Here is an 8,717-nt window from a genome sequence, read left to right as displayed (position 1 = left end):
GTTCTTATCAGTTTAATATCTGATATGTCCTCTATATGAGGACTACATATTAAGCAGATTTTGGCATGAGGGGTAATTTGAGCTTGCTCCTTCTCTCCACGCATCGACCTAGCATTGCAGTGCCGCTGGGAACGGTGCACTCTGTTCTTACCTTGTAGAAAACCAAACACTCAAACAATTGTCGCGTATCAAAAGTGAATTCTACACTGGCTCAATGAAACTGAGGTAACGGCCTGGCACACACAAGTGTGAAACCGCTCTGATGGCTCACTGCTTAGTGACGTGACCATGCACGGGTCACAATGAGCTTGAACTGGATTCCAAATTGAGTTAGAAGCGTTTGTCAAGAATGGAAACTTGCTTTCACTCAAGACCTCTGGGAGACTTGGTGAGAAACCAGAGTCAGCATTTTGGAGCGAATGTAAGTGGTTCAGGGATGTATTGCTTAGGCAGGCTTAAAAGCCAATCACAGTAGTCAGGGCAGGAGGTAATAAAGACGTGTATAATTTTGGTTGGCAGATGGGGGCGGGTTGGGAATGTTGCATACTGGGATCTGACATGAAAGCAAAGAGAGGCCTACCGTGAAGGTGGTGATCAGACCGAGAGGCTCCTCTGCTGCTCTCCAACAGAGGGCCATGCTGACTCTGGTTTCTCTTCATAACGACAAGTCTTTCGCCTTTACTAAAGACTTGTGGAGAGGAACAAACATGAGTTGAATATATTTTTGGCAGGCTTTGCTGTATGGCTGAGCCTTATGAAATTGTGAAAAGTCAAAGAGCTGTCTAGGTCAGAAATCAAGCGCCACAAAGGAGAGCTTGGGCGGAGGTGATAAGCAGCAGCCATTGTTATGCACACCTACGAACGGGTACCACAACAAGTGAGATTTGTGCCAAGAGCTTGGCGTGACATCCAACACTTGGGGCTTATCGCTTCTCGGCCTTTTGGCTAAGATCAAGTGTAGTATCTGTTCTTATCAGTTTAATATCTGATATGTCCTCTAATGAGGACTACATATTAGCAGATTTTGGCATGAGGGGCAGAAATTTGAGCTTGCCCTTTCTCTCCACGCATCGACCTAGCATTGCAGTGCCGCTGGGAACGGTGCACTCTGTTCTTACCTTGTAGAAAACCAAACACTCAAACAATTGTCGCGTATCAAAAGTGAATTCTACACTGGCTCAATGAAAGTGAGGTAACGGCCTGGCACACACAAGTGTGTGAAACCGCCTGATGGCTCACTGCTTAGTGACGTGACCATGCACGGGTCACAATGAGCTTGAACTGGATTCCAAATTGAGTTAGAAGCGTTTGTCAAGAATGGAAACTTGCTTTCACTCAAGACCTTCTGGGAGACTTGGTGAGAAACCAGAGTCAGCATTTTGGAGCGAATGTAAGTGGTTCAGGGATGTATTGCTTAGGCAGGCTTAAAAGCCAATCACAGTAGTCAGGGCAGGAGGTAATAAAGACGGTATAATTTTGGTTGGCAGATGGGGGCGGGTTGGGAATGTTGCATACTGGGATCTGACATGCGGAAAGCAAAGAGAGGCCTACCGTGAAGGTGGTGATCAGACTGAGAGGCTCCTCTGCTGCTCTCCAACAGAGGGCCATGCTGACTCTGGTTTCTTCATAACACAAGTCTTTCGCCTTTACTAAAGACTTGTGGAGAGGAACAAACATGAGTTGAATATATTTTTGGCAGGCTTTGCTGTATGGCTGAGCCTTATGAAATTGTGAAAAGTCAAAGAGCTGTCTAGGTCAGAAATCAAGCGCCACAAAGGAGAGCTTGGGCGGAGGTGATAAGCAGCAGCCATTGTTATGCACACCTACGAACGGGTACCACAACAAGTGAGATTTGTGCCAAGAGCTTGGCGTGACATCCAACACTTGGGGCTTATCGTTCTCGGCCTTTTTGGCTAAGATCAAGTGTAGTATCTGTTCTTATCAGTTTAATATCTGATATGTCCTCTATATGAGGACTACATATTAAGCAGATTTTTGGCATGAGGGGCTTGCTCCTTTCTCTCCACGCATCGACCTAGCATTGCAGTGCCGCTGGAACGGTGCACTCTGTTCTACCTTGTAGAAAACCAAACACTCAAACAATTGTCGCGTATCAAAAGTGAATTCTACACTGGCTCAATGAAAGTGAGGTAACGGCCTGGCACACAAGTGTGTGAAACCGCTCTGATGGCTCACTGCTTAGTGACGTGACCATGCACGGGTCACAATGAGCTTGAACTGGATTCCAAATTGAGTTAGAAGCGTTTGTCAAGAATGGAAACTTGCTTTCACTCAAGACCTTCTGGGAGACTTGGTGAGAAACCAGAGTCAGCATTTTGGAGCGAATGTAAGTGGTTCAGGATGTATTGCTTAGGCAGGCTTAAAAGCCAATCACAGTAGTCAGGGCAGGAGGTAATAAAGACGTGTATAATTTTGGTTGGCAGATGGGGGCGGTTGGGAATGTTGCATACTGGGATCTGACATGGAAAGCAAAGAGAGGCCTACCGTGAAGGTGGTGATCAGACCGAGAGGCTCCTCTGCTGCTCTCCAACAGAGGGCCATGCTGACTCTGGTTTCTCTTCATAACGCACAAGTCTTTCGCCTTTACTAAAGACTTCCGTGGAGAGGAACAAACATGAGTTGAATATATTTTTGGCAGGCTTTGTTGTATGGCTGAGCCTTATGAAATTGTGAAAAGTCAAAGAGCTGTCTAGGTCAGAAATCAAGCGCCACAAAGGAGAGCTTGGGCGGAGGTGATAAGCAGCAGCCATTGTTATGCACACCTACGAACGGGGTACCACAACAAGTGAGATTTGTGCCAAGAGCTTGGCGGACATCCAACACTTGGGGCTTATCGCCTCGGCCTTTGGCTAAGATCAAGTGTAGTATCTGTTCTTATCAGTTTAATATCTGATATGTCCTCTATATGAGGACTACATATTAAGCAGATTTTTGGCATGAGGGGCAGAAATTTGGAGCTTGCTCCTTTCTCTCCACGCATCGACCTAGCATTGCAGTGCCGCTGGGAACGGTGCACTCTGTTCTTACCTTGTAGAAAACCAAACACTCAAACAATTGTCACGTATCAAAAGTGAATTCTACACTGGCTCAATGAAACTGAGGTAACGTCCTGGCACACACACAAGTGTGTGAAACCGCTCTGATGGCTCACTGCTTAGTGACGTGACCATGCACGGGTCACAATGAGCTTGAACTGGATTCCAAATTGAGTTAGAAGCGTTTGTCAAGAATGGAAACTTGCTTTCACTCAAGACCTTCTGGGAGACTTGGTGAGAAACCAGAGTCAGCATTTTGGAGCGAATGTAAGTGGTTCAGGATGTATTGTTTAGGCAGGCTTAAAAGCCAATCACAGTAGTCAGGGCAGGAGGTAATAAAGACGTGTATAATTTTGGTTGGCAGATGGGGGCGGGTTGGGAATGTTGCATACTGGGATCTGACATGGAAAGCAAAGAGAGGCCTACCGTGAAGGTGGTGATCAGGACTGAGAGGCTCCTCTGCTGCTCTCCAACAGAGGGCCATGCTGACTCTGGTTTTTTTCATAACGCACAAGTCTTTCGCCCTTTACTAAAGACTTCCGTGGAGAGGAACAAACATGAGTTGAATATATTTTTGGCAGGCTTTGTTGTATGGCTGAGCCTTATGAAATTGTGAAAGTCAAAGAGCTGTCTAGGTCAGAAATCAAGCGCCACAAAGGAGAGCTTGGGAGGAGGTGATAAGCAGCAGCCATTGTTATGCACACCTACGAACGGGTACCACAACAAGTGAGATTTGTGCCAAGAGCTTGGCGTGGACATCCAACACTTGGGGCTTATCGCTCGGCCTTTGGCTAAGATCAAGTGTAGTATCTGTTCTTATCAGTTTAATATCTGATATGTCCTCTATATGAGGACTACATATTAAGCAGATTTTTGGCATGAGGAGCAGAAATTTGGAGCTTGCTCCTTTCTCTCCACGCATCGACCTAGCATTGCAGTGCCGCTGGGAACGGTGCACTTGTTCTTACCTTGTAGAAAACCAAACACTCAAACAATTGTCGTATCAAAAGTGAATTCTACACTGGCTCAAGAAACTGAGGTAACGGCCTGACACACGCGTGTGAAACCGCTCTGATGGCTCACTGCTTAGTGACGTGACCATGCACGGGGTCACAATGAGCTTGAACTGGATTCCAAATTGAGTTAGAAGCGTTTGTCAAGAATGGAAACTTGCTTTCACTCAAGACCTTCTGGGAGACTTGGTGAGAAACCAGAGTCAGCATTTTGGAGCGAATGTAAGTGGTTCAGGGATGTATTGCTTAGGCAGGCTTAAAAGCCAATCACAGTAGTCAGGCAGAGGTAATAAAGACGTGTATAATTTGGTTGGCAGATGGGGCGGGTTGGGAATGTTGCATACTGGGATCTGACATGGAAAGCAAAGAGAGGCCTACCGTGAAGGTGGTGATGAGACCGAGAGGCTCCTCTGCTGCTCTCCAACAGAGGGCCATGCTGACTCTGGTTTCTTTCATAACGCACAGTCTTTCGCCTTTACTAAAGACTTCGTGGAGAGGAACAAACATGAGTTGAATATATTTTGGCAGGCTTTGCTGTATGGCTGAGCCTTATGAAATTGTGAAAAGTCAAAGAGCTGTCTAGGTCAGAAATCAAGCGCCACAAAGGAGAGCTTGGGCGGAGGTGATAAGCAGCAGCCATTGTTATGCACACCTACGAACGGGTACCACAACAAGTGAGATTTGTGCCAAGAGCTTGGCGTGGACATCCAACACTTGGGGCTTATCGCCCGCCTTTGGCTAAGATCATGTAGTATCTGTTCTTATCAGTTTAATATCTGATATGTCCTCTATATGAGGACTACATATTAAGCAGATTTTTGGCATGAGGGGCAGAAATTTGAGCTTGTCCTTTCTCTCCACGCATCGACCTAGCATTGCAGTGCCGCTGGGAACGGTGCACTCTGTTCTTACCTTTGTAGAAACCAAACACTCAAACAATTGTCACGTATCAAAAGTGAATTCTACACTGGCTCAATGAAACTGAGGTAACGGCCTGGCACACACAAGTGTGTGAAACCGTCTGATGGCTCACTGCTTAGTGACGTGACCATGCACGGGGTCACAATGAGCTTGAACTGGATTCCAAATTGAGTTAGAAGCGTTTGTCAAGAATGGAAACTTGCTTTCACTCAAGACCTTCTGGGAGACTTGGTGAGAAACCAGAGTCAGCATTTTGGAGCGAATGTAAGTGGTTCAGGGATGTATTGCTTAGGCAGGCTTAAAAGCCAATCACAGTAGTCAGGCAGGAGGTAATAAAGACGTGTATAATTTTGGTTGGCAGATGGGGGCGGGTTGGGAATGTTGCATACTGGGATCTGACATGGAAAGCAAAGAGAGGCCTACCGTGAAGGTGGTGATTGGACCGAGAGGCCCTCTGCTGCTCTCCAACAGAGGGCCATGCTGACTCTGGTTTCTCTTCATAACGCCAAGTCTTTCGCCTTTACTAAAGACTCTCCCGGGAGAGGAACAAACATGAGTTGAATATATTTTGGCAGGCTTTGCTGTATGGCTGAGCCTATGAAATTGTGAAAAGTCAAAGAGCTGTCTAGGTCAGAAATCGAGCCACAAAGGAGAGCTTGGGCGGAGGTGATAAGCAGCAGCCATTGTTATGCACACCTACGAACGGGTACCACAACAAGTGAGATTTGTGCCAAGAGCTGGCGTGGACATCCAACACTTGGGGCTTATCGCTCGGCCTTTGGCTAAGATCATGTAGTATCTGTTCTTATCAGTTTAATATCTGATATGTCCTCTATGATGAGGACTACATATTGCAGATTTTTGGCATGAGGGCAGAAATTTGGAGCTGCCCTTTCTCTCCACGCATCGACCTAGCATTGCAGTGGCTGCTGGGAACGGTGCACTGTTCTACCTTGTAGAAACCAAACACTCAAACAATTGTCGCGTATCAAAAGTGAATTCTACACTGGCTCAATGAAAGTGAGGTAACGGCCTGGCACACACAAGTGTGTGAAACCGCCTGATGGCTCACTGTTTAGTGACGTGACCATGCACGGGTCACAATGAGCTTGAACTGGATTCCAAATTGAGTTAGAAGCGCTTGTCAAGAATGGAAACTTGCTTTCACTCAAGACCTCTGGGAGACTTGGTGAGAAACCAGAGTCAGCATTTTGAGCGAATGTAAGTGGTTCAGGATGTATTGCTTAGGCAGGCTTAAAAGCCAATCACAGTAGTCAGGCAGGAGGTAATAAAGACGTGTATAATTTTGGTTGGCAGATGGGGGCGGGTTGGGAATGTTGCATACTGGGATCTGACATGGAAAGCAAAGAGAGGCCTACCGTGAAGGTGGTGATCTGTGACCGAGAGGCTCCTCTGCTGCTCTCCAACAGAGGGCCATGCTGACTCTGGTTTCTCTTCATAACGCACAAGTCTTTCGCCTTTACTAAAGACTTCCGTGAGAGGAACAAACATGAGTTGAATATATTTTTGGCAGGCTTTGCTGTATGGCTGAGCCTTATGAAATTGTGAAAAGTCAAAGAGCTGTCTAGGTCAGAAATCAAGCGCCACAAAGGAGAGCTGGGCGAGGTGATACAGCAGCCATTGTTATGCACACCTACGAACGGGCACCACAACAAGGAGATTTGTGCCAAGAGCTTGGCGTGACATCCAACACTTGGGGCTTATCGCCTCGGCCTTTGGCTAAGATCAAGTGTAGTATCTGTTCTCATCAGTTTAATATCTGATATGTCCTCTATATGAGGACTACATATTAAGCAGATTTTTGGCATGAGGGGCAGAAATTTGGAGCTTGCTTCTTTCTCCACGCATCGACCTAGCATTGCAGTGCCGCTGGGAACGGTGCACTCTGTTCTTACCTTGTAGAAAACCAAACACTCAAACAATTGTCGCGCATCAAAAGTGAATTCTACACTGGCTCAATGAAACTGAGGTAACGGCCTGGCACACACAAGTGTGAAACCGCCTGATGGCTCACTGCTTAGTGACGTGACCATGCACGGGTCACAATGAGCTTGAACTGGATTCCAAATTGAGTTAGAAGGTTGTCAAGAATGGAAACTTGCTTTCACTCAAGACCTTCTGGGAGACTTGGTGAGAAACCAGAGTCAGCATTTTGGAGCGAATGTAAGTGGTTCAGGATGTATTGCTTAGGCAGGCTTAAAAGCCAATCACAGTAGTCAGGCAGGAGGTAATAAAGACGTGATAATTTTGTTGGCAGATGGGGCGTGGTTGGGAATGTTGCATACTGGGATCTGACATGAAAGCAAAGAGAGGCCTACCGTGAAGGTGGTGACTGGACCGAGAGGCTCCTCTGCTGCTCTCCAACAGAGGGCCATGCTGACTCTGGTTTCTTTTCATAACGCACAAGTCTTTCGCTTTACTAAAGACTTCCGTGGAGAGGAACAAACATGAGTTGAATATATTTTTGGCAGGCTTTATTGTATGGCTGAGCCTTATGAAATTGTGAAAAGTCAAAGAGCTGTCTAGGTCAGGAAATCAAGCGCCACAAAGGAGAGCTTGGGCGGAGGTGATAAGCAGCAGCCATTGTTATGCACACCTACGAACGGGTACCACAACAAGTGAGATTTGTGCCAAGAGCTTGGCGTGACATCCAACACTTGGGGCTTATCGCTCGGCCTTGGCCAAGATCAAGTGTAGTATCTGTTCTTATCAGTTTAATATCTGATATGTCCTCTATATGAGGACTACATATTAAAGCAGATTTTTGGCATGAGGGGCAGAAATTTGGAGCTTGCTCCTTTCTTTCCACGCATCGACCTAGCATTGCAGAATGCCGCTGGGAACGGTGCACTCTGTTCTTACCTTGTAGAAAACCAAACACTCAAACAATTGTCGCGTATCAAAAGTGAATTCTACACTGGCTCAATGAAACTGAGGTAATGGCTCACACACAAGTGGTGAAACCGCTCTGATGGCTCACTGCTTAGTGACGTGACCATGCACGTCACAATGAGCTTGAACTGGATTCAAATTGAGTTAGAAGCGTTTGTCAAGAATGGAACCTCACTCAAGACTTTCTGGGAGACTTGGTGAGAAACCAGAGTCAGCATTTTGGGAATGCAAGTGGTTCAGGGATGTATTGCTTAGGCAGGCTTAAAAGCCAATCACAGTAGTCAGGCAGGAGGTAATAAAGACGTGTATAATTTTGGTTGGCAGATGGGGCGGGTTGGAATGTTGCATACTGGGATCTGACATGGAAAGCAAGAGAGGCCCCGTGAAGGTGGTGACTGTGACCGAGAGGCTCCTCTGCTGCTTTCCAACAGAGGGCCATGCTGACTCTGGTTTCTTCATAACGCACAAGTCTTTCGCCTTTACTAAAGACTTCGTGGAGAGGAACAAACATGAGTTGAATATATTTTTGGCAGGCTTTGCTGTATGGCTGAGCCTTATGAAATTGTGAAAAGTCAAAGAGCTGTCTAGGTCAGAAATCAAGCGCCACAAAGGAGAGCTTGGGCGGAGGTGATAAGCAGCAGCCATTGTTATGCACACCTACGAACGGGTACCACAACAAGTGAGATTTGTGCCAAGAGCTTAGCGGGACATCCAACACTTGGGGCTTATCGCTTCTCGGCCTTTTGGCTAAGATCAATGTAGTATCTGTTCTTATCAGTTTAATATCTGATATGTCCTCTATATGAGGACTACA

At 46.4% G+C, this 8,717-nt stretch overlaps 14 non-coding genes and 4 pseudogenes across 14 annotated transcripts; all 18 read left to right on the top strand.

Annotated features, from left to right (window-relative positions):
- The first annotated feature begins 639 nt into the window (after positions 1-639).
- Positions 640-748, top strand: LOC124853878. The gene has a single exon (XR_007034207.1). It is a non-coding gene; the product is annotated as a U5 spliceosomal RNA (small nuclear RNA).
- A 177-nt stretch (positions 749-925) lies between these two features.
- Positions 926-1,112, top strand: LOC124854398. The gene has a single exon (XR_007034642.1). It is a non-coding gene; the product is annotated as a U2 spliceosomal RNA (small nuclear RNA).
- A 498-nt stretch (positions 1,113-1,610) lies between these two features.
- LOC124854040 lies at positions 1,611-1,716 on the top strand (annotated as a pseudogene).
- Positions 1,717-1,891: 175 nt separating this feature from the next.
- Positions 1,892-2,071, top strand: LOC124852884 (annotated as a pseudogene).
- Positions 2,072-2,564: 493 nt separating this feature from the next.
- On the top strand, positions 2,565-2,676 carry LOC124853378. Its single transcript, XR_007033721.1, has one exon. It is a non-coding gene; the product is annotated as a U5 spliceosomal RNA (small nuclear RNA).
- Positions 2,677-2,851: 175 nt separating this feature from the next.
- LOC124854287 lies at positions 2,852-3,042 on the top strand. Its single transcript, XR_007034531.1, has one exon. It is a non-coding gene; the product is annotated as a U2 spliceosomal RNA (small nuclear RNA).
- Positions 3,043-3,542: 500 nt separating this feature from the next.
- On the top strand, positions 3,543-3,654 carry LOC124853598. Its single transcript, XR_007033938.1, has one exon. It is a non-coding gene; the product is annotated as a U5 spliceosomal RNA (small nuclear RNA).
- Positions 3,655-3,831: 177 nt separating this feature from the next.
- Positions 3,832-4,019, top strand: LOC124854322. The gene has a single exon (XR_007034566.1). It is a non-coding gene; the product is annotated as a U2 spliceosomal RNA (small nuclear RNA).
- A 487-nt stretch (positions 4,020-4,506) lies between these two features.
- On the top strand, positions 4,507-4,614 carry LOC124854026 (annotated as a pseudogene).
- Positions 4,615-4,790: 176 nt separating this feature from the next.
- Positions 4,791-4,975, top strand: LOC124852976. Its single transcript, XR_007033390.1, has one exon. It is a non-coding gene; the product is annotated as a U2 spliceosomal RNA (small nuclear RNA).
- Positions 4,976-5,471: 496 nt separating this feature from the next.
- Positions 5,472-5,582, top strand: LOC124854029. Its single transcript, XR_007034308.1, has one exon. It is a non-coding gene; the product is annotated as a U5 spliceosomal RNA (small nuclear RNA).
- Positions 5,583-5,756: 174 nt separating this feature from the next.
- LOC124853038 lies at positions 5,757-5,939 on the top strand. Its single transcript, XR_007033442.1, has one exon. It is a non-coding gene; the product is annotated as a U2 spliceosomal RNA (small nuclear RNA).
- Positions 5,940-6,430: 491 nt separating this feature from the next.
- LOC124853635 lies at positions 6,431-6,541 on the top strand. Its single transcript, XR_007033975.1, has one exon. It is a non-coding gene; the product is annotated as a U5 spliceosomal RNA (small nuclear RNA).
- A 170-nt stretch (positions 6,542-6,711) lies between these two features.
- Positions 6,712-6,900, top strand: LOC124852777. Its single transcript, XR_007033200.1, has one exon. It is a non-coding gene; the product is annotated as a U2 spliceosomal RNA (small nuclear RNA).
- A 488-nt stretch (positions 6,901-7,388) lies between these two features.
- On the top strand, positions 7,389-7,499 carry LOC124853541. The gene has a single exon (XR_007033883.1). It is a non-coding gene; the product is annotated as a U5 spliceosomal RNA (small nuclear RNA).
- Positions 7,500-7,677: 178 nt separating this feature from the next.
- Positions 7,678-7,867, top strand: LOC124852828. Its single transcript, XR_007033249.1, has one exon. It is a non-coding gene; the product is annotated as a U2 spliceosomal RNA (small nuclear RNA).
- A 477-nt stretch (positions 7,868-8,344) lies between these two features.
- Positions 8,345-8,453, top strand: LOC124853909. The gene has a single exon (XR_007034233.1). It is a non-coding gene; the product is annotated as a U5 spliceosomal RNA (small nuclear RNA).
- A 177-nt stretch (positions 8,454-8,630) lies between these two features.
- On the top strand, positions 8,631-8,717 carry LOC124853082 (annotated as a pseudogene).

The sequence above is a fragment of the Hippoglossus stenolepis genome, chromosome 10 (genome assembly GCF_022539355.2).
Source record: "Hippoglossus stenolepis isolate QCI-W04-F060 chromosome 10, HSTE1.2, whole genome shotgun sequence".
Taxonomy (NCBI): Eukaryota; Metazoa; Chordata; class Actinopteri; order Pleuronectiformes; family Pleuronectidae; genus Hippoglossus; species Hippoglossus stenolepis.
This window is presented reverse-complemented; position numbering and strand designations above follow the sequence as displayed.